General features: G+C 39.3%; 1 protein-coding gene across 6 annotated transcripts in view; it reads left to right on the top strand.

Annotated features, from left to right (window-relative positions):
* The window catches only part of GLCE (glucuronic acid epimerase), a 101,806-nt gene that overhangs the window by 29,208 nt on the left and 52,629 nt on the right, over positions 1 to 19,969 (top strand). For 3 of the 6 annotated variants that reach the window (XM_030578282.1, XM_030578285.1, XM_030578287.1), the window contains exons 2-4: positions 6,652 to 6,770; positions 7,699 to 7,836; positions 9,115 to 9,215. The exons of 1 other annotated variant lie outside the window; for it this stretch is intronic. The gene's annotated coding sequence lies outside the window, so the exon portion shown is untranslated. The remainder of the gene's footprint in view (positions 1 to 6,651; positions 6,771 to 7,698; positions 7,837 to 9,114; positions 9,216 to 19,969) is intronic. 2 more of the 6 variants (XM_030578284.1, XM_030578283.1) reach the window with 2 other exon arrangements.

Below are 19,969 nucleotides of genomic sequence, written 5' to 3'. Positions count from 1 at the left end.
CATATCCAAGTGACGTCAGTGTCACTATGGTCTTTTACATAAACAGGGTGGAACGAAATCTCTTCCCCTTTGCCTAGAAACAGTCAAGCTTTGGAACTGGTGCATCAGAAACTGCATCGTACCTCCCAGGTATTCAGAACTCCTGAGCAGGCATTTCTCTGCAGACCACGAGTGGGAGATTCACCACTCTCTCCTGAGCGGAATAGTCACACAGTGGGGAACACCTCAATGCGACCTCTTTGCATCTAAAACAAACAGAAATTCCATAGTAGTACTCCAGAGGAGCCATGGGCCAGAACTCCCAGGGCGATGCACTTCTGTTGTCATGGAAAACTATCTCAGATATGCCTTTTCTCTCATTCTCCAGCTTTCACATGTGCTACGAAAGATATACCACAACAGGGACAACATCATTCTTCTCTCATCCAGTTGGCCCAGGCAGTGTTGATTCCCAGAGCTCCTGACAATGTCAGCCTGCCTCTAATCAAGATTCACCCCTTTCCAGATCTCTGAACTCTAGAAGGGGGTGGGGGACAGAATCAGACACCCCAATCTGAGTTCACTTCACCTCAATGTCTGGTGTTGAGATGGGTGTCTGAAATAGAATGCTCCTGCTCAGCACCTGTTAAAGGCTATCCTTTCTCAAAGTTGGAAAGATTCACCTAGGACCTGCTATCTAGCTAAACAGAAACATTTCTCTGCCTGGGATGCAGCACTGTCAACATTCTCCAGTAACTGCAGATACTCCAGTCATTTTAGATTATCTCTTATCTCTAAAAATAAATAAAACAAAACAAAACAAAACTCAGGACTTTCTACTAGCTCATTATGAGATCCCCTTACAGTGATTAGTGCCTTCCTCCCACCAGTAGATGAACATTCTGTTTTCACCAACTCAGTTACAGTATTATTCCTGGGGGGCCTGATCAGGACCTTCCAGCCAGTGATCAGATCTACACCTCAGTGGTCCCTCAGTCTTGACACCAAGGGTTCAGATGATGATCTTGTGTTAACAAGATTCGTGCCATGCTCCCACCTGAAAATTCCTCTTTCTTTTTTTTGTAAAAAGTGATTGCTATTTTGGCCGAGATGGTCAGCGAGTTGGGAGCCATTATGGCAGACCCTCCTTATGGTTTTTAACAAGGAAAAGGAATTCCTTTGCCTTCATCTTAAATTCCCCCCCAAGGTTTCTTCTGAATTCAACATCAACCAAAGTATCTACTTACCTGTCTTTTTTCCAAAACCACGCACTTTTGCTGAAGAGGAGAGACTTCACTCCATCATCATCATCATCATCATCTGATATGCCCTGGCATTCTACCTGTAAAGAACCAGCGTTGCGATAGCAGAAAGATTGTGAGGTGAAGCTGTAGCCTTTCAGAGCATCTAAGTGAGCTTCTGGGTGCGTTGTTGAGTGCTACAGATTAGCAAACATCCCTCACCCTGACAGTGGCACAGTTCACTCCATGAGAGTACAGGCCACCTCTACAGCATCTCTGCAGGAAGTCGTTATACAGGACTGGCTCCTGGAACTCCATTCACATGTTCGTTAGACATTACCTGCTAGTTCAGGCCTCTACAGAAGCAGTAGTGGGATCTGCAGTACACAAAGCATCTTTGCAGCTGGGTTCTGTGCGCCTCCCTCCAGAAGGGAAGAGTGCGACTCAGCTCAAATCACTGAGCATTTAAAATGACTGACTGACAAAGTCAGAATGGAAACTAAGTCGGCTAAAACAGATGCTTAATTTATTTTTGGATGCGATGCCATTACTTCAGCTTTGCTACATGTGGCTTCAGACGATTAAGAAATCCCTTTCTTCTTTGATATTTTTCATTAATATTAATGTAATCTTGATACTGAGCAGTGAATTGGGTGTCATCCCTACTTTAAATATCATATTTAAACTGAAAAGTGCTTTTAATAAATGACAAATGTCAATATAAAATTCCATGTGTTCTCATTGTAACTCTAAAGGCATCAGCCTTCCAGCTTCATCTGCCCCACTATTCATTACCTGATAAGTACTCTTTAACGTTTAAGTCTTTTGTGCTATTTGGATAGCCTTTTGGATGAAATGTTTTTCATTACAACATTGCTGCCTTCACACTGATAACGCAGGGGACCAAAATACCATCTTGTTAATCTGGGAACCAGTAGAGTTTTGAAGTTATTGAGAAGTAATCTGTGTGCTCTGTTTCAGTGGTTGGGCAAAAATGGAGCTGGAGGAGGAGAGAATAATACAGAAATTGGGGGATAACAGGGAGAAATTTGGGAGGAATAAATGTAAGTGTTGGTTTTGATTGTTATATAACTGAAAAGATAGTCACTATTTCGATACGACACTAGAAGCGGGCATTCCTTAGCACTGAAAATGGATAGACCATAAAATCCATATGATGGAGCAATGAATGCTGAACCTTGCTTATGCTAGCACTATAGAGATGTTGGGAGGAAAAAAAGGAATACTGATTTTCCTAATTCTAGGCAAGGCCCAGTGCTATCAGTCAGATGCTATTGGAATATTGCTAAAATCAACAAGAAGGCGCAACAGGAAGCCCCATTAACTTTTGCTCCATTTAGAAACGGGTGATAAAGTTTCAAGTATGAGGATGAATACAGCCAAGGAAAAGCTTGGTTTGCAGACTTGAATGAGGGTGCAGCAAACAATTGCAGGTGTGTGGGTGGTTTGTGTTTTTTTTTTTGGTTAAAGTATGTGGTGGTGTCCCTTTAAACTGAACCTTTCTGCCCTTTTTTTCTCTTGAGCCTATGAAGGACTATTCCAGATTTTTTTGTTTTATATATAAATCAGATGTCTGTAGGTTGTCAGTTCTAGGGAGCAGCATAAAAATTCTTCATTGACTTAGTTAACCCTTTGACATAAGGTATTAGAGCTGGGCAAATTGCTGACACCTTACTGGCCACATTGAATTGCTCTGACTCTTACGTAGTTCTTCAGTCTAGGGGAGAGAGGTAGAACATGATCCAGTGGCTGGAAGTTGAAGCTAAACGAATTCAGACTGAACATGAGGCGTTCATTTTTAAGTGAGTAATTCACCATTGGATCAATTTACCAAGGATCATGATGGATTCTCCATCACTGACCACTTTTTAAATCAAGACTTGATGTTTTTCTAAAAGATCTGCTCTAGGAATTATTTTGGGGAAGTTCTGTGATCTGTGTTATGTAGGAGGTCAGTGTAGACGATCACAGTGGTCCCTTCTGACCTTGGAATCTGTGAATCCGTATGTTGTTTTTCAGTGTTTAGTTATTATTAAAAAGAGAAGCTTCATGAGTAATCAGACAGCTTGTCTTTCCCTTACTAAACTCTGCCTAGTGTCCAAAATCGTGTTTTTATCCTGGTATAAGTCTGTACGAGGAAAAAATTGTCTCTTGAGTAAGCATCTTCAACTTCTTTCTGTAAGAATGTGGAGGTGATTGGATGAGATACAGTCTTACTCTGGGTAAAGCTGCATGTCATGGGGCAGACTGTCTGGAATTTGGGATGTGCCAGAATTGGGTGTTTAGTTGCAGTGAGCATAAATGCTGGCAGTGTTGAGGGTGAAAAATCATATCCAATATTCTGTTTCCATAGTATTCTAGCAAGGCTTATTCTGTGCTAAAATTCTGGTTTTTTCGTGTTTAACACAGACTTCAGTACAAAGACATTGAGGCTGACTGTCTAAAACTTTCATATTTGGATATTCAGTTATAATTCGGAAACTAGCATAATGTTCTGTTGCAATAACTATATAAGATTCAGTAGAAATAGAGTATAACTTGGTAATCTGTTAATACTGCTTTGGAAATACTGAAATTTAAGGCTGCAAGTCCTCTAACCACGGAAGGCATGTAGTAATGGCTTACTAATACATGCCCCTTAGTGTCATAATACTATAGTGCAATAACTGTATAAGCTAGCTTCAGAACTGTAAACAAATACCGAAGTTGCATTGCATTTTTCTGTAGAATGCTTTGAAATGAGAAATGCAGAAGGCTGTCTCCAATTTTAGCTCCCATATCTTGTCTAAATTTGTCTTTGAATACGAGTGGAGCTCTTGTCCATCTTGACACGAGTTCAGTTGGCTATAGTATCATTTCAACTACAGTTTTGTTGAATGAAGTAATACTATCATTAGACGCACTTTTCTCCCTCTCACAGCTGTCAGTGACACACAAGGCCGTCAGTGAACAGGATTATCTGATCAAGGACGTTAGAAGAACTTGTATATGCAGTTATGTCAGTTATTTCTGAGTAGCCAGGTCAGTCCCAGTTATAAAACATTTTATCTCGTGCCATACCTCTGCATATTGTTGATTAGCCATGGTTCATGGCCTGAAGAGTTCACAGTCTAAATTAGAAAAATGAAGGGGTAAGGGAAAGGGGCAAGGACGGACACACGCACACGCACACTTCACACTAGATAGCAGAAGAATCTTTTTTTTTTTTAATTCTTGACAGTAAGAGCTTGTTCACATGTAGGTATTGAGATGCTTTACAAATGGATTAAGAATAAAAATACTACAGCTATCTTTACATTTGTCCTCCCAACCTACTTGTTAAACTTAACAGTCTTCTTACTGAGAAGGCAGATATGTTGGGCTGCTGCACCTAAAATGGATTCAGGAATTGTGTGGGCCAGAAAATCCCCTTACTTCCCCACATTCAGAAATAGATAAAAACCATTCTCAGATACCAAATGACTGGATTTTTGAAGTGCCTATAAATTCTTTTTGTAACTGTTGTCCGTTTGTCTGCCAGCTTTGTTACCAGAGCCCTTGTGGAATTGTCTGAATTTGATTTTTTGTTGCATAAAGGCCCAATCTCTCCTCTTAAGTTATTCGTAATACCTCTATCTAGCTCCAGGTCAGAGCCATTGGCATAGCTATTTCTACCTCTTGCCTAACTTCCAGTATCATCTTCCTGCTACTAATGAAGTAGCAAGGGCATTTCCAGCACTTACAAGATGAGAGTTCAGCCTGCAGGAGCCATGAAGTGCAGACTCCACAGAGAATTATTCATCCTTAATCTTCCATCACTCTTATTTCTTAGCAACAGGGGGCTGCCTTCTAGACAGCCTCATTGCCTTAGGATGCTGGGTCAGATCCACTGTTATGGTGGATTCCCACCGTCCAGCCCCACCATGCAGATTGTCCTCTTCTATCATGCAGAGAAGAGGGTAGAGTTCATCCATCATCTCACTGATATAAAAGCAGTGGGTGAAGTTACCCCCATGTGAGCCATCCTTTGTGTCCTATTTGCTCTAAAACTTAAACAAAGCATTCTTTTTTTCTTCTTATTTTGTAGATAGCATGTGACTGTTATGTAACTTGCTAAGTCCTTCGATTAGTGCTTTAATGCCACACACTGCTGACTGAGGGCAGAACCATGTCATGAAGTTTCTTGAAAAGAAATAAATGGTACCTTTGAAATCATGCCAGAGCATGGTCCTGTTCAAGAAAGAGCATGGTACCTCTCATGGGTGAAACTTTAGTTCCGGAATCTGAAATCCAGTCCTTGCCCCTCTCCCTCATTTTTGTTCACTGATTGAAGTATTATTTTATCCCCTTGAAGAGGGAAATAGCGTCCCCACACAACTCCACTGAATGCTCCTTGTTAGTTCAGTCCTCATTTGTACACTTCTGAAGCGCAAAGTCTGTAATGCAGGGACTTACTGCCATTTTAACTGAGTTCTTGTAAAATTCCATATACTTCCATGAGTGTTTATGTTAAGAATAAAGAGAAGATCTAAAATCATCATGTTTAAGTGCCTGACCTATTGGTATCACTAGAGGAAGGTCTGGTACCCCAAATGTTAGGCTTCAGTGGGGCATATCTTGACAGGCAAAAGGGTTGTTTTTTCAGTTGAGTCAGCAAGAAGTGGCCTTGGTGGCAACTTTCTACTGCTGGACAAATATTTCCTCTAGTTTGCTGTCCCTGCAGAAGGTTACAGGGATATCTTGGATTCACTGGCTTTGTCTGCACTATAGGGGAAGTTCAGTCTAATCTACACAATTTGTGTTACATGAATAGTGTAACTCAAATTGACGTAGCTTAGATCTACTTACTACGGAGTCCACACTGGCAGTTATTGCCTGGAGATGCTCTCCTGTCGACTCCCACTACTCTTCTCTATCCGGTGGAGTACAGCAGTTGACAGAAGAGCAATCTGCGGTCGATTCAGCGGGTCTTCACTAGACCCGCTAAATCGATTGCCTATGCATCGATTGCCACTTGTCGACCTCCTGGTAAGGGAAGACACGCCCACTGACTGTTGCTATAAGGAACTACTGTATAAAACGCACTTATTAAAGTGGTTGCTCTTGCCATCTTGAAGCTGAACAGTACTAATAGTAATTCCTCCATTCTGATAGGGAATTGGTGTGGCATCATTGGCAGTTCTCTCTTGGCTTGTGTTTTTTGCCAGTGGAATTATCAGTGTGGAAAGCGTGCAAATTGCAGTAGCAACCAGTTGTCAGGAATGTGAAGAAGGTAGTGAGTAGCCCACTTATGCATTTCAGACTGCCCATCTGAAGACAGTGACAGAATTAGATTAATGGAATTGTGATAGTGCGGCTGTTAAAATAGCTGATTAGTTGTTAGTCTCGTTCACAATGAACAGTGATCAGTTGCTTTTGTTTCCATTCACAGCATGAGATGTGGTGGTCCCCAGTTCAGCCTCTTGATACTGGGTTTTATACCTTCTGAGTGTGTTCCCAAAGAACCCGTTCTCCATATTCGCTAAGTTCTTCAAGATCCTAAAGATCCATGTAAGCATAATGCTCCACAATACTGTGTTTTAGTTTGGATGCTTGCTTGTTGGATTTGAGTGTTTTATGTGTCTCCGGGGAGATGTAAGTTAGTGTTCTGAAACAATTTTATATTATTTGGTTGTGAGACCTAATACAGTGCACAGGTCTCAAAATGCTTTACAAAGGAGATCAGGTTCATTTTTCCCCATTTTACTGATGAGGAAACTGAGGCACAGGGGTGTGTATGTGACTCTTTCGAAGTCACCCAGCAAAGCAGTGGTAGAGCTGAGAATTGAACCTAGGTCTCCTGAATCCCAATCTAGCAGACGACTGCCTGGTTTAAGCTATTGCTATAAAGTATCTCCAGTTTCACATAACTTTTAGACAAACATTAAAGACAGACCATTTCTGCTATAAAACTGATTTCTAGTTTTAGTAGTCAGTCTCCTGAATGGTCACTCAAAGCCTTTGCTGAACCTGGGAACTTTGGCCATTGAAACTTGAAGGTGGCAGTGGAAGGCAGTAAAAATTATTCCTGGAAAGTAAAGCAAGGCTGTTATTAAAAACTAAATACAGATGCTTTTTAGACTGTGGGGCTTGTGAGGAGATGTTACCCTAGTGTGCTATAATCTTTAAAAGTCCACATTCCACTATATAAGTAACTAGAGTTTGATTATTTTTTTTAAACTGTTCTTCCTAGCCTTTAATTTTTGATGGTTGTAAGAAAACATGAAGTGCTTTGTAAGCTGGTTTTTGGTTTTGTTGCTTCAATTTATAAATAAGAAATGCTGGAAAATGAGCATTTTGTTGTAAAGATTGTTTTGAAGGCTACATTTAAAAAAAAAAGAAAAAGAAAAAAAAAGACTCCTAGAAGAAAAACTGACAATTTAATGGTGCATGATGCAGTAATAAAAATGCCTGTGTGGTTATGTTTAATCCTTTAAAGGAGAGAAAAGAACACTGTAGTTATCAGCATTCAAAAGGCATGACACAGGCTTAAATATATGCAAAGCCTTGGAGAGACTGAAGAAATTTACAGACTATATTGCGGAAAGCTTCTGACAGGCACATCGCATCTTTGAAAGTAAGATTTGAATTATTAAAGCTGTCTTTGTTTATTAAATTGGGCCTCCAGTGAGAGGATTGTATGAAGAAATGTCATGCAGACTTGAGTTGAATTGGGCATAATTTGTAACGGGTATTAAAAGTAAATTTACCTTGTTGGACTAGAACAGTGAGTACATTCAAGTGCTTTAGAAAATGAAAATTCTAGTTTCAGGTGTAAAGTAGACTGTGTCTTAAGTCTGTTCCTGGAGCAGATAAACACACCTCTGTTTAAGGAGACAAGTTTTAGTGAAGGATAATCCTTTTAAAGCCAAGAGACTTGAAGGCAAAGCAGTTCAACAGAGGAGTCTTTGTTAATTTTAAGTCAGGAATGCAAGAGAAAGAGATGAGAGCCAGGGTGTGTTTGGGGACCGGATGATGAAAATGCTACTTTTTGGAAAAATTAACTACACGGGGTTTAAAGTGAATAAAAAAATTAAATTAAATCATTTTAAACATTTTAGTTGTGGAAAAATGTTTTTACACCTATTTGATTCAAGTATAGCATATATTTGTAACTTTATGCACATAGCAATTTATCTTCGGTTTTCAGGAAAGTGGGACCACTGCATTGTGAAATACTTTTTCTTATTCCTGTTCTCAGTTAGACTGTGTAAGAAATATGCAAAACTAACAAAGTAGATGGAAAATCATCACAAATATTGTGGGATCAGCACAGATACTGTAAACAAAGCACTTCATAAGAATGTTTAATTTAGGATTTTTTTTCTAAAACTTACTTTGTAATTTCAGAGGTTTGATTACCTCTGCAGTCCAAGTGCAGACAGCATTATTTGGTCAAGGTTGCAAACTGGGCTTCAGTTTTTGTTAGCTTTTTCATTTTTTATCTATTCCTTTTATGCAGTTTCTCAGGTGGAACACCATGATGGCTTATTTAAAAATGGAATTCTTTAAATGTGGGATTTAAATCTGAATTCTTCAGAAATGTTTAATGAAAGCCATGCATTTTATGACAACACGAGGCAGATGTCAGGATTTACTCTTCAATTAGGTAGGATTGTGGTGGGAATAGCAGATTAGCCTCCTTTGGAGCTTATGCGCTGTCTAGAGGAAGTGACATTTATGCTCTTGATCCTTCAGTGATTCTGCATGTTGAGAACTGAGCCTTGAAATTCGTCAGCAGTGCTGTCTTAAAAGCAGACAGAGCTGAGTAAGATTTTCTACAGACAGAAAATTTAAGTACAAACGGCAAAACAGCAGGTGCTTAAATACATTATTTTTTTTCTTTTTTTCCTAGGAGATTGGAAAGAAAATTGTAGGTGATTATTTGAAACGAATGTATTTTAGACATTTGAAATCTGAGATGCACTAGAGTTTAGAGACCTTCGTTTGATTAAGGTAAGAATATTTTAAGAAAAGTGTACCTTCTCCTTTCATCTTTCTGGTTACTGTGTGTTCTTTTTCTTTAACTTTTCTGTCTAATCTGAGATTCTGTAGTGTAATGCATTCAAAATATACATTGCACCCTTGGCATTTAAATGGTTAATGTTCATTCAATTTAATAACTTTCAGCTGCAAAGGGCATATGGGTCTCTATTTACAGAAGGTGTTGTGTTGATAACTGAATTCTGTTTGGCCAGAGGGATTAAAGCAGGCTATTTATCATGAGGGATAAAACAGTGTGATTATAGTGCATTTACTCAGAGGAGGAGCTGGTTGGTTGTTTTTATTTTATAATAGATCTGTCATGCAAATTAGGCTTCATGAAATTTTTTTAATTTGTTTTGTAAGCAAACTCAGTAACTACAAGGAGGTTACAGGGCAGAGGAAGTGTTTAAAATTTTTTACCTTAGAGATGTTGTAGTTCTATACAATAAGCCAATGAAAGCAGAGATCAGGTAAGCAGCTGTTATGGGTATCATGGCAACATAAAATTACTCAAGTGCTAAGTGCATATTTATCTCTAACCATTTAAATTTTTTTTGCTAAACAGCCTTTTTTTATATAAATGTATGTAAATTACTATTGTCATGTTAGATAAAAATGAGTAGTGATATACTGCCTTTTTTCTTAAGAATGAGAATGGAACATTGCATATTTGTACTAACAACTTAGTTTTGAAAAAATGCTCTCTATATCTATATATATATATATATCTATTAAAAAAAAAAGAAGCCTCCTGGTGTTCTTTTGGTCGAGTTGTATTTAAGCTGTTTCCTTACTTGTGTGTGGTATAGTTAGCCACACATAATTTTAGAAAACCAAATTACAAAGGAGGAAAACCAAAATTAGAGACCAGCAAAACGTGTCTTGAACTTCTGGTGTTCCTCTGACATGCTCTGGCTTACAGGTGAAAGCAGAGATTGAACTGCTGTACCAAAAACATTTCAGTGTTTTTTATATTAAAGGAATACTTTAATTCTGTGTCTAAAAACTAATATACAGAACCGTTTTTATGTCTAAGAAAATAGCAGATTATTTGTTAGTGTGTTTTTCTTTAAAAATTTAACTTCGTGTGATGAGTTTATTCAGCTTATGTAAGGTACTTCTTGTGAATCTCAAACTAACCTGACCATAGTTTCCCATGTTTGTTATGAGATGTAGGACTATCAGATGAGAGGGGGTTTAAAATGTCTTATTTTTTAAATTTGTAAATGGTAGCAGGAAGTAGGAGTTGAACTGCTAACATGGATCCTCAGTTCAGGTGGTAGCAGCATGTTACATAACCAGAGAAACAAATTTCTTCCAGACTTACACTAGTGCTGTGTGTACAAAGCATCCATTTTGTGTTATGAGTATTGTGAATTGATCCTTCTGTGCAGTTACTAAATGTAAAAGAATGCAGCAGATCCGTTTGAGTTTTGTATCAATCACTTCAAATGGACAACATCCCATCACTTTAGTGTATTCTCTACTAAGTCAGTCTCTGACTTTGAGAAAAATTAATTTGATTTGTCAAAGTAATCATTCTCCTCAAACCTTACCATACTTAACTGATTGTAGAATATGCTTTTTTTTTTAAATTAACTTGTAGGCAATAGAATTTGACTATTTTGGGAGTAAATAAAGTTTTGCTGTTGGGTTTTAAATATATATCCTCTTAAACATGCTTTGCAATCTGCTTATGCAGGCATCATGAGTTTTATATTTAAATTGGAATGATTTTTTTTAGGATGAAAGTGCTTGCAGATCTGAATTGTGAGGGGTAGAAGAAATGAAGCTGTGGAAGTACTGATGGCAATCTACAAAGCTTTAATGTGTTAATGTAGTCTAGGCATTTATCCATATTTAGAAGCATTTTAGATTGAATCCTGGAGAAATTCAGACTCCTGTCTTAAGCATGTTTCTGAAGTGATGGATGGTGTAGAACAGTAATATGAAGGAGCTCCTAATGATTATTTTGCTGTTGCTATAACTATGTCAGTGTTGCTAATTCCCTCAAGTTCTGTAAAAAAAAAATAAAACTTAGAGGGGATGGGGAAGCGACTGGTGTTTGTAAATGTCTGTTTTGTGTAGAGACCTCTTTTTCTCTTCATGAATTATTCAGTTTTTTGAGTCTGCTATATTGCAGTATTTAATATACTTTAAATGACACTGAATCAGTTAATATGATAAAGGGAAAAGATCTAGGTTTATTGAGAAATTCTCTGTCAGTTGTACAGCAACAGTGAAGAATGGCTTGCTGACTTGAAGTGAAAAGTATATTTTATGACTAAAACATACCAATATACCTTTGCACTTGGTGTTATCCTATCTTTAAGACGAGTGGGCAGATCAGAACTGGGAGATTACAGTTAAGCTCTTTGGGACAAGGGACCACTATGCTTTTAGTACAGTGCCCAGCAGAATGGTTCTCTAACCCTGATTGGAGGTTTTGGGTTCATTCCACTCTAAGGAGACTGGACATTAATTAGCAATCTAATTTCTTATTATCTGGCATTAAAGTGGTTTTAAAATTATTTGAATAACTGACCTGCTGCCCAGAAGGATCAGTCAAAAGGGTTAAAAAGGGGATGCTGTCTGTCAAAGTTAAACTCATGACTCAGTTTTTCAGACCACTCTGTTTTATTAGCACAGCGCTCTGCTAATAACATCCAGATAATGTGAGCACCATGCAAGACCCAGTCTTATTTATACAGATAAAAGAGCGGGAATTAGACAAAGGGACAAAGAAAGCAAAACAGTAAAATTCACCTGGGGCACAGCATGCATATCCTACTTCCTTACTAACTCTTATCGATCTAAATCTAATACTTCACCAATTGCCCTTAAACGGTGCAATTGTTCTATGTTAATATCTGTATTCCTGACACCTGGATTGCAGCATTCCAACAATTTTGCTTAAAGGCACAGACAGCATTTCTTTAATCCTTTCTATTTTCACAATATAATTCATTCTACTTTCACAATCCCTCCTTTTGGTCACGCGCACGCCATGACCAACAATTACTGGGTTCCACAAATTAACCATTCCTTATCTCTTTGTTCATCAGTGATATTCAAAATCATCATATTAGCACTCTGTTTTGGGGCAGTCACCTGAGTGACACAATTCTGGATACAACAGGAGATTAACTGAAAGCATAGAAAAATCACTAAGATTCCAAACAGGATAGTTAGGGCTCCCTGAAACAACCAGTTTCCTATTCATTCCACTCTAAGGAGACTGGACATTAATTAGCAATCTAATTTCTTATTATCTGGCATTAAAGTGGTTTTAAAATTATTTGAATAACTGACCTGCTGCCCAGAAGGATCAGTCAAAAGAGTTAAAAAGGGGATGCTGTCCTTTGCAGGGAAGAAAGTCTGTCCTTGTCTTGTACAACATTTAAAAAACAGTTTACAAATATACATGATGGAGTGGAGGGGCTCCACTTCCATGACATGGTGGACCCATGTCATTCCGTCTGGTTCTATGTCAGAATTTTAAAGCACGACTATGTGGTGTGCTCTGATAGATCAGTGCACGCAGCATAGAGATGTCGGTCTTAAAACGTAATTTGTGTGTGTACAAGCAAATGCTTTAAAGTAGCTTTATTTTTTTCTGAGTGATATTGGAGCCTGATTCTGACAGCTTGATTCTCTTTATATTGCTAACTTGGCTAGAAATGAGAGTATGCCAGTAATACCTACAGCGTAGCACACAGCTTGGGAAAGCCGACTGTAGTGTGAACTCTCATAACTGTGTCACTTCCGGCAGGCTGGAGCAGAGGTTCTTAGTTGGACCAGATCACATCTCAGGTTCTGTGGATTGGTCCTTTTTTATTGTTTTCTGAGGCCCCAGTCCACTCCTAGTGGAATATCCTTATCACCAACTACCCAAATGTGCTTGAGGGCAACTCATGTTCCTCAATATGTATAAACAATGAGCCCTCTCTCCCTTTGATAACCTCTATGAGAACTTTCAGAACTAGCTAAGAGCACTTCCGTAAACATTCTGGGCTGTTCTGCTTAATGATGCCTGATACATCTCTGTTGTAGCAGTCTGTGTTAACCAGGCCACAATCTAAGCAGTTTTACCCAGTCTCGCCGCCCCCTCCCCCAATAGTACATATCGGAACTTGTATGTATCACACACAATCAAACTAGGGGCCTGAAATGTGTTGGACACTCATTGTATTGCAAATGGGTAGCCATTAGACAACATCCAATAGTCTTTAGAATTGTGGGTTTCTTTCTATTTTTGCCCCTTTAGTTCCTGTGATGGAGTCACAAGTCCGATGCTCTGGAACTGCTCTGTATGAAGCCAGACAGGACTCTGGGCACACTATCCAGGGAAAAAAGCCTCTTCGGCTATGGCCTTCCTAGTCTGACCTCAGAGCATTCAGCACTGCTTTTCACACCCTACACTTCTCCTTGGTGGGTCCACCTGGATGGGACTTCTGGAGAAGCCAGAGTGTCCTGCTCCCCAACTCCACAGTCAGCCGTGACTCTCAGCCAATGTTGTAAAACAGTACAGCATAGAACAGAGCTTGTTAGCACAGAAATCCAGTGACTTTCAGCAAAGTCAGTTTTGAGGGGGACCTTGGGCTGATGCCCTAGATTCCCCTCTCTGAGTCCCAAACTGGAGACTGTCCAGCTTCCAGCAGCCTGACCCCTGAAACGCCTGTTACTCCTTCTCCTGGTCTTTGTCTTGCTTCCCGCGTGAAGTGTCACGTGGTTGCATCCCTCTCCTGGGTCTCAGATTATGAAGGGCATTGGCTATCACTTACATGCAGGCAGCTGGAGCCTCTGCATCTGGCTGCAAGAGTCTCAGCAGAAGTCTCACACCCTTATTCCCACCACCTAGGCATTGGTGCAATACACAGGGAAACTGAGGCACGCACAGTGTTCATGCAAAACAGTAAGACTCACAAAGGCTCGCATACAACATAACGAGAAAACACCTACTTTGTTACAGCTCCCAAGTCTCACTTTAACTGGCAACCTGTGAAACTTAAGTTTTCAGGAAAGTCTTGCCCACTTAAATGGGGAAATGCGCCTCACCACTCTTGTGAATGGCATGATACTGGGCCCTTTGTGCAGCCCAGTTGCCAACTCTTGATTATGTGAAGTCCACTATCGCTCAGCTGGGCAGGATGAAAACAGATCAGGAAATCCAGTATTTGGTTCCCATGTGGCCTGGTTCTTCATCTGAGACAGACAGATACTGAGGTTCAAACTCACTTGACTCCAAGCTACCATTTTTGAGCTGAGACTTCCGCCCACAAACCAGTGGTAACTGCTACTATCTTCCTTTCTTATCCTTCATGAAATCTCACGGGTCTCCTTCACCCTGTAAGTTAGGATTTTGTTGGGACATCCCAAGTAGGCTTTTCTTCGCCCTTCCTCCCCTTATGTTGTAGTTGTGTCCATGAGCAGTCTTGAATAAACCAATCAAAGTTGCTTTAACTGAGTAGGACTACAGCAGGGTGTATTCAGAAGGGGCAACTTCTGTTTGGAAATTTCCACAAAAACAAATTCATTTTATTTTGTGTATTATTCTGCTGTTAACTTGTGGAGATGAACCCGGCTGAATTCCAGGGGCAGTGTCCGAGTATGTGTTCTTACAGTTATGGTGAAAGTGCCACATCACCATGTTCAGTACTTTAATGTGGTAGTGAGATGTTCTCAAAATAGGCAGCGCACAAGCAATTTTAAAGAATGTGGTATGGCTAATGTGTACTTACTTTACTTCAAGTAGTTAAATGTTTTATACTCGCACATATAAAAAAAATCTGGGCCTAATAAACTCAAGTATTTGTGACAGTAGGACAGTATTGTTGGGATTTAAACCTACGACAGCACAGGCACTAGTAGGATATCTGGAATTGAAACCAAAAGGAGTAATGTGTAAACTTTCCTTGGGCTTTTACAGCAGTCAAAGGATATTGGCAGGTTTTTGAATGTTAAAGATAGAAGGTAAAAAATAAAGTAAAATAAACATGTAGATCCAAGGAAGAGATCACTACTTACTTTGTAATAAAGTTGGTTTGTGAGGCAGTAGCTTTATCTAGTAAACATTAACATTTCTTCTTTAAAATCCCCTGATAAGACAGAGTAGGGACCATATGTGCAAAAGGTGCATGAATTTTTAGTGTCTTTCTGGTGTGTTAACCTAAGGTGCGTGCTCAGATTGGGGTGTATGAATACATTGCAGGTGTGCATGCACATGCCCTGATGTGTGCCTTACAGAATTTGTATGCCTGCCATCAGATTTGTGGGATTATCTGCACCCTCCACTCGCTTTTGTATGCACAAGTTAGAAAATTTGGTCTTCAAATTCTTTCAGCTCTTCTGCATAAAGAAACGCACCTGTCTGTTTGGCCTTGTGTACACTGGCAGCAGCGTGTAGGAGATATGTATGTACATGTCACAGTGAAAAGCAGGCTGCATCCACACTGCAATATGGCAGTGAAAGCCAATGCCAGGCGGAGGCAATGGGGCAAGGCTCTTGTACGACACAACACTGCTAAAAATACCATGTGGGAGTAAATGTGGGAGACGTTGCTTGGGCATGTAGGGTACTTACCCTAAGGTTCTATCATGTCTTTACTTACTTGAGTCGTACCTCGCTGTCTACACAATTTTTACCTGTGCTGGGTGATGTGCAGTGTATGTACTGTACATGCCATAAGTGTAGTACATAGCTTGAGAAGGGGGTAAAAGCAGTAACGGCTACTTCAGCTTCCCAGCTGATAATTACATGGAAATATATACCAAATAAAGATCAGTCTGCACAGCAGCTCAAGTTTCTGAAAATTGCTAAAGCACAAACATTGCTTTGTTTATTTCAAGCTAGTTGCTCCTCTAATGTTAAGAACAAACGGAGGCATGGTATATGTATCGTTAAAGCTGGAGCTCCAGTAAGACGATACTTGCTACCAATTGCAGATCTTCCAATAAATCTTTCTACTATCCTCAGTTCTGCAGACTTTCTGGGGAAGTATCAGAGATGTCCAAATCAATGAGTAAAAACACAAGTCAAATGAAGGCAGAATAACAAAGCAGTTTGTCCTCTCTTGCCTTCAGCTGTAGGCTCTACTAACAGCTTTTTCAATGTCAAGTCTTATGAATATCTTATGAAACAAAACAAAAGAACACCTGAGATGAAAATAGTGTAGTGGAGACATAAAGAAGGAAAAATTACTTCCTATTTTTGGTTAATGATGTGTGTATGTAAAGGTGTAGAAGGCTATTTTTTCGTGATTGTATCAAGTGTTCTTTTCTCTGTTTTAACTCAGGAACTAGAATGGGAGTTTTCTCTGATACCAGTTGATGGAATGGCATGTATGAGTCTTTAACAAAGTTTTTTTTTTTTCTCCTAAGTGTTCATCAGGAGATTGTGACTCAAGTATCAACAAAAGTGAACAATTTTAAACACTGACAAAAAGTCTTTCCTCTTGTGCACTTATCTTATAGCTTAGATCCTTTCAGGCAAGGGCAGTCTCTTCTGTATCCTACATGAAGTGCCTAGCATGTTGGTTTTTAATAGCACCCAAAAATTTCCTGTGATGTTAGTAACCGACTGTAGTTGTGTACCCTGTTGTTGCTGGACGACACTGTTGACAAGACCTGATATTTTTAATATAAGAACAGGCTTGGGAAAAATTCTTTTTTTTTTTTTTTTTTTAAATTAATGGAGATATCCTATCTCCTAGAACTGGAAGGGACTGTGAAAGGTCATCAAGTCCTGCCCCCTGCCTTCACTAGCAGGACCAACTACTGATTTTGCCCCAGATCCCAAAGTGGCCCCCTCAGGGATTGAACTCACAACCCTGAGTTTAGCAGGCCAATGCTCAAACCACGGAGCTATCCCTCCCCAAAGAACCTAACAAAAAAGCAAAAAATGTTCTTGCTGCTTTAGAAGTGCTAGGCCTATATTCAGCTCAAAACACTGTTGCAATGTTGAGATACAGCACGAAGTCAGAGCTAACATTGCTGCAGCATCTGTGTTTTTATTGCTACTAGTTCTGTCCCCATTTATCCCATGAGTTAATATTCTGTTACACCTTGTAAGAAAACTATTGTCTGGAAGGGTCTACAGTTCATAAATATACTCCAGCTGAGGAAGGAGGCAAGAAACAGTGGAAATTTATAATGGAGCAATCTGGTTCCCGCTGCATGCTTTCATGTGACATTATGGGATCAGAGTCTGCCTCTGAAGCAGCCTGTGGATGAAGCTTCCTTTTAAGCTGCAGCTCAGCCCTAGAGCAATAATTTTTCCTCCTCTTTTGCCTATTTGTTAAGTTCAGAATGATGTATTGGATATGTCCCTTCACTGCTTCTAGTATCAGAGGGGTAGCCGTGTTAGTCTGGATCTGTAAAAGCAGCAAAGAATCCTGTGGCACCTTATAGACTAACAGACGTTTTGGAGCATGAGCTTTCGTGGGTGAATACCCACTTCGTCAGATGCATGTCATAAGTATTCACCCACGAAAGTTCATGCTCCAAAAAGTCTGTTAGTCTATAAAGTGCCACAGGATTCTTTGCTGCTTTCACTGCTTCTAGAGGTTTGTCTGAGATTTTTAAACTAGTGTTGTGCCCAGCAGTACAGAAATATTTTAAGAGATTTCTTGTAACCTGCAGTGTGTCTAATCCTTTCAGTCTTTCACATAAAATTAGTGCTTAGTTTTAATGCTCTAATGTCTGAGTGGATTTTGTTTACATCAATATCTAGGTCTTTGGAGCACAGTGGGGTTAAGTCTTAGTTTTATCTGAAGATACGTAACAATCATCTTGAGAACGTAATAAATAATAAATTAAATAAATAATGGAGATATACCAGTCTCCTAGAACTGGAAGGGACCTTGAAAAGGTCATCGAGTCCAGCCTCCTGCCTTCACTAGCAGGACCAATTTTTGCCCCAGATCCTTAAGTGGCCCCCTCAAGCACTGAACTCACAACCCTGGGTTTAGCCGGCCAGTGCTCAAACCACTGGGCTGTCCTTCCCCCTAGGTAGTACTCTTGGAAGCAGTCTTGTCTGAATACATCCAGAATGTATTCCCTTCCATGATCTGTTATCAGGGAGGAGTAGTCTTCCTGAGATGGAAGGCTAGAGATTTTTTAAAAATTGACTCATTCAAAACAAAATCCAGCATTTCTTATTAAACAAGCGTTTTGATTCGGATGTATTTTTCTTGTTGAATATATTTCTTCAGTGAGTTGCTTTAATTATAATGTGAAATCCTTATCACTTGCTCTTGCAGATCAAGCTAGTGCTGAAAAACAAAACATAATTTAGACGAAACCAGTGGTTCTTAAACTTTTTTACTGGTGACCCCTTTCACATAGCAAGCCTCTGAGTGCAATCCCCGTAATAAATTAAAAACACTTTTTAAAAATATATTTAACACCATTATAAATGCTGGAGGCAAGGCAGGGTTTGGGGTGGAGGGTGACAGCTCTTGACTTCCCCAATTAATAACCTCGTGACCCCCTGAGGGGTCCCAGCCCCCAGTTTGAGAACCCCTGGACTAAACTGAATTTTTGTATAAGCTTAGTAACTAATAGTGGAGTCAGTAATATAACTACTTAGATCTTATTGCTTGAATTTCCTTTATTTTTTTTAAAAGATCTTTTTATTTGGTTTTTCTTTCCCGCTAAAGAGCCCCGTGAAGTCACATACCACATTGTATGTATTTCTTGCACAGGAAGGCTAGTCTGTTCACTTAGAGATGAAAAATACCTAAATTAAGTCATACATGAATTTGAAACCTTGTGTTCATGTTAGGAAAACAAAGTTGATCCATTTTCTTTTTGGCCAAATGCATCCTTAAATGAGTCAAGAGAATAACTGTACTCAAGTATTGTGAGAAAGTATTTGATGCAATTTATTTGTTGCACTTTAAATATCTTCATACTGCCTAATCGTATGGATAGCTTTTGGTTTGGAATGCAATTATTTTGTGTGATAAAATGTACCAAGTCTAGTACAATATGTCACATCTAGAGGAGACTTAATTGCTGAGAGGTGTCTGAAAATGTTGTGGTTCTTTATAATTGGTTTTCCCCTTCTATAAATGAAAATCTGTGAAGTTAAATGTTAGTGTAAATAGGAAGATGCAGCCCCTGACATCTTCCTTAGAAGATGAATATGGTATAAGCATCCTTTCTGGCAGGTTTGCTAATTGCATTTTTTTTGTATAGACCAATACTTGACATTGTCTAACAATATTAAATGGATGCTGAACCTTTAAAACACATTTCTTATTTGCTAACTTCAGCTAAAATTGAAATTGAAATTCTTTCAGATCAAATTAATCTGTCTGCTTGGTTTTTTATATATAAACTTTTATGCTAACGAAGACACTTGGCCTACCCATCCTGATAGTTGTGGTTAATGGTCCTGATGATCAGCTGGGCCTTTACCTAGCATCTAGATTTGTGGGCGCTACTATGCTTGCCATAATCATGGCCCCCAGAAATGGAGGCTGTTACCAGAAATTAAGCCCCTCACCTCACGTACTAATATGATACTGCTAATTCAAGTGATCGCTGCACTTATACTCTCGTTGACACAGGGAGTAGCCAGTGTCTATTCAGAGGTTTCAGTAAATACTTAGATCTTGTTGAGGAGGTGGTGGAGTGGTGGGATAGGTGCGTTCTAAACCATTCTGAAGAAATGAGTGAACAGCAGTGGCATCAGCAGAGTCTGCCTACTTCATACTTTT

The sequence above is a fragment of the Gopherus evgoodei genome, chromosome 10 (genome assembly GCF_007399415.2).
Source record: "Gopherus evgoodei ecotype Sinaloan lineage chromosome 10, rGopEvg1_v1.p, whole genome shotgun sequence".
In the NCBI taxonomy this organism is placed as follows: domain Eukaryota; kingdom Metazoa; phylum Chordata; order Testudines; family Testudinidae; genus Gopherus; species Gopherus evgoodei.
This window is presented reverse-complemented; position numbering and strand designations above follow the sequence as displayed.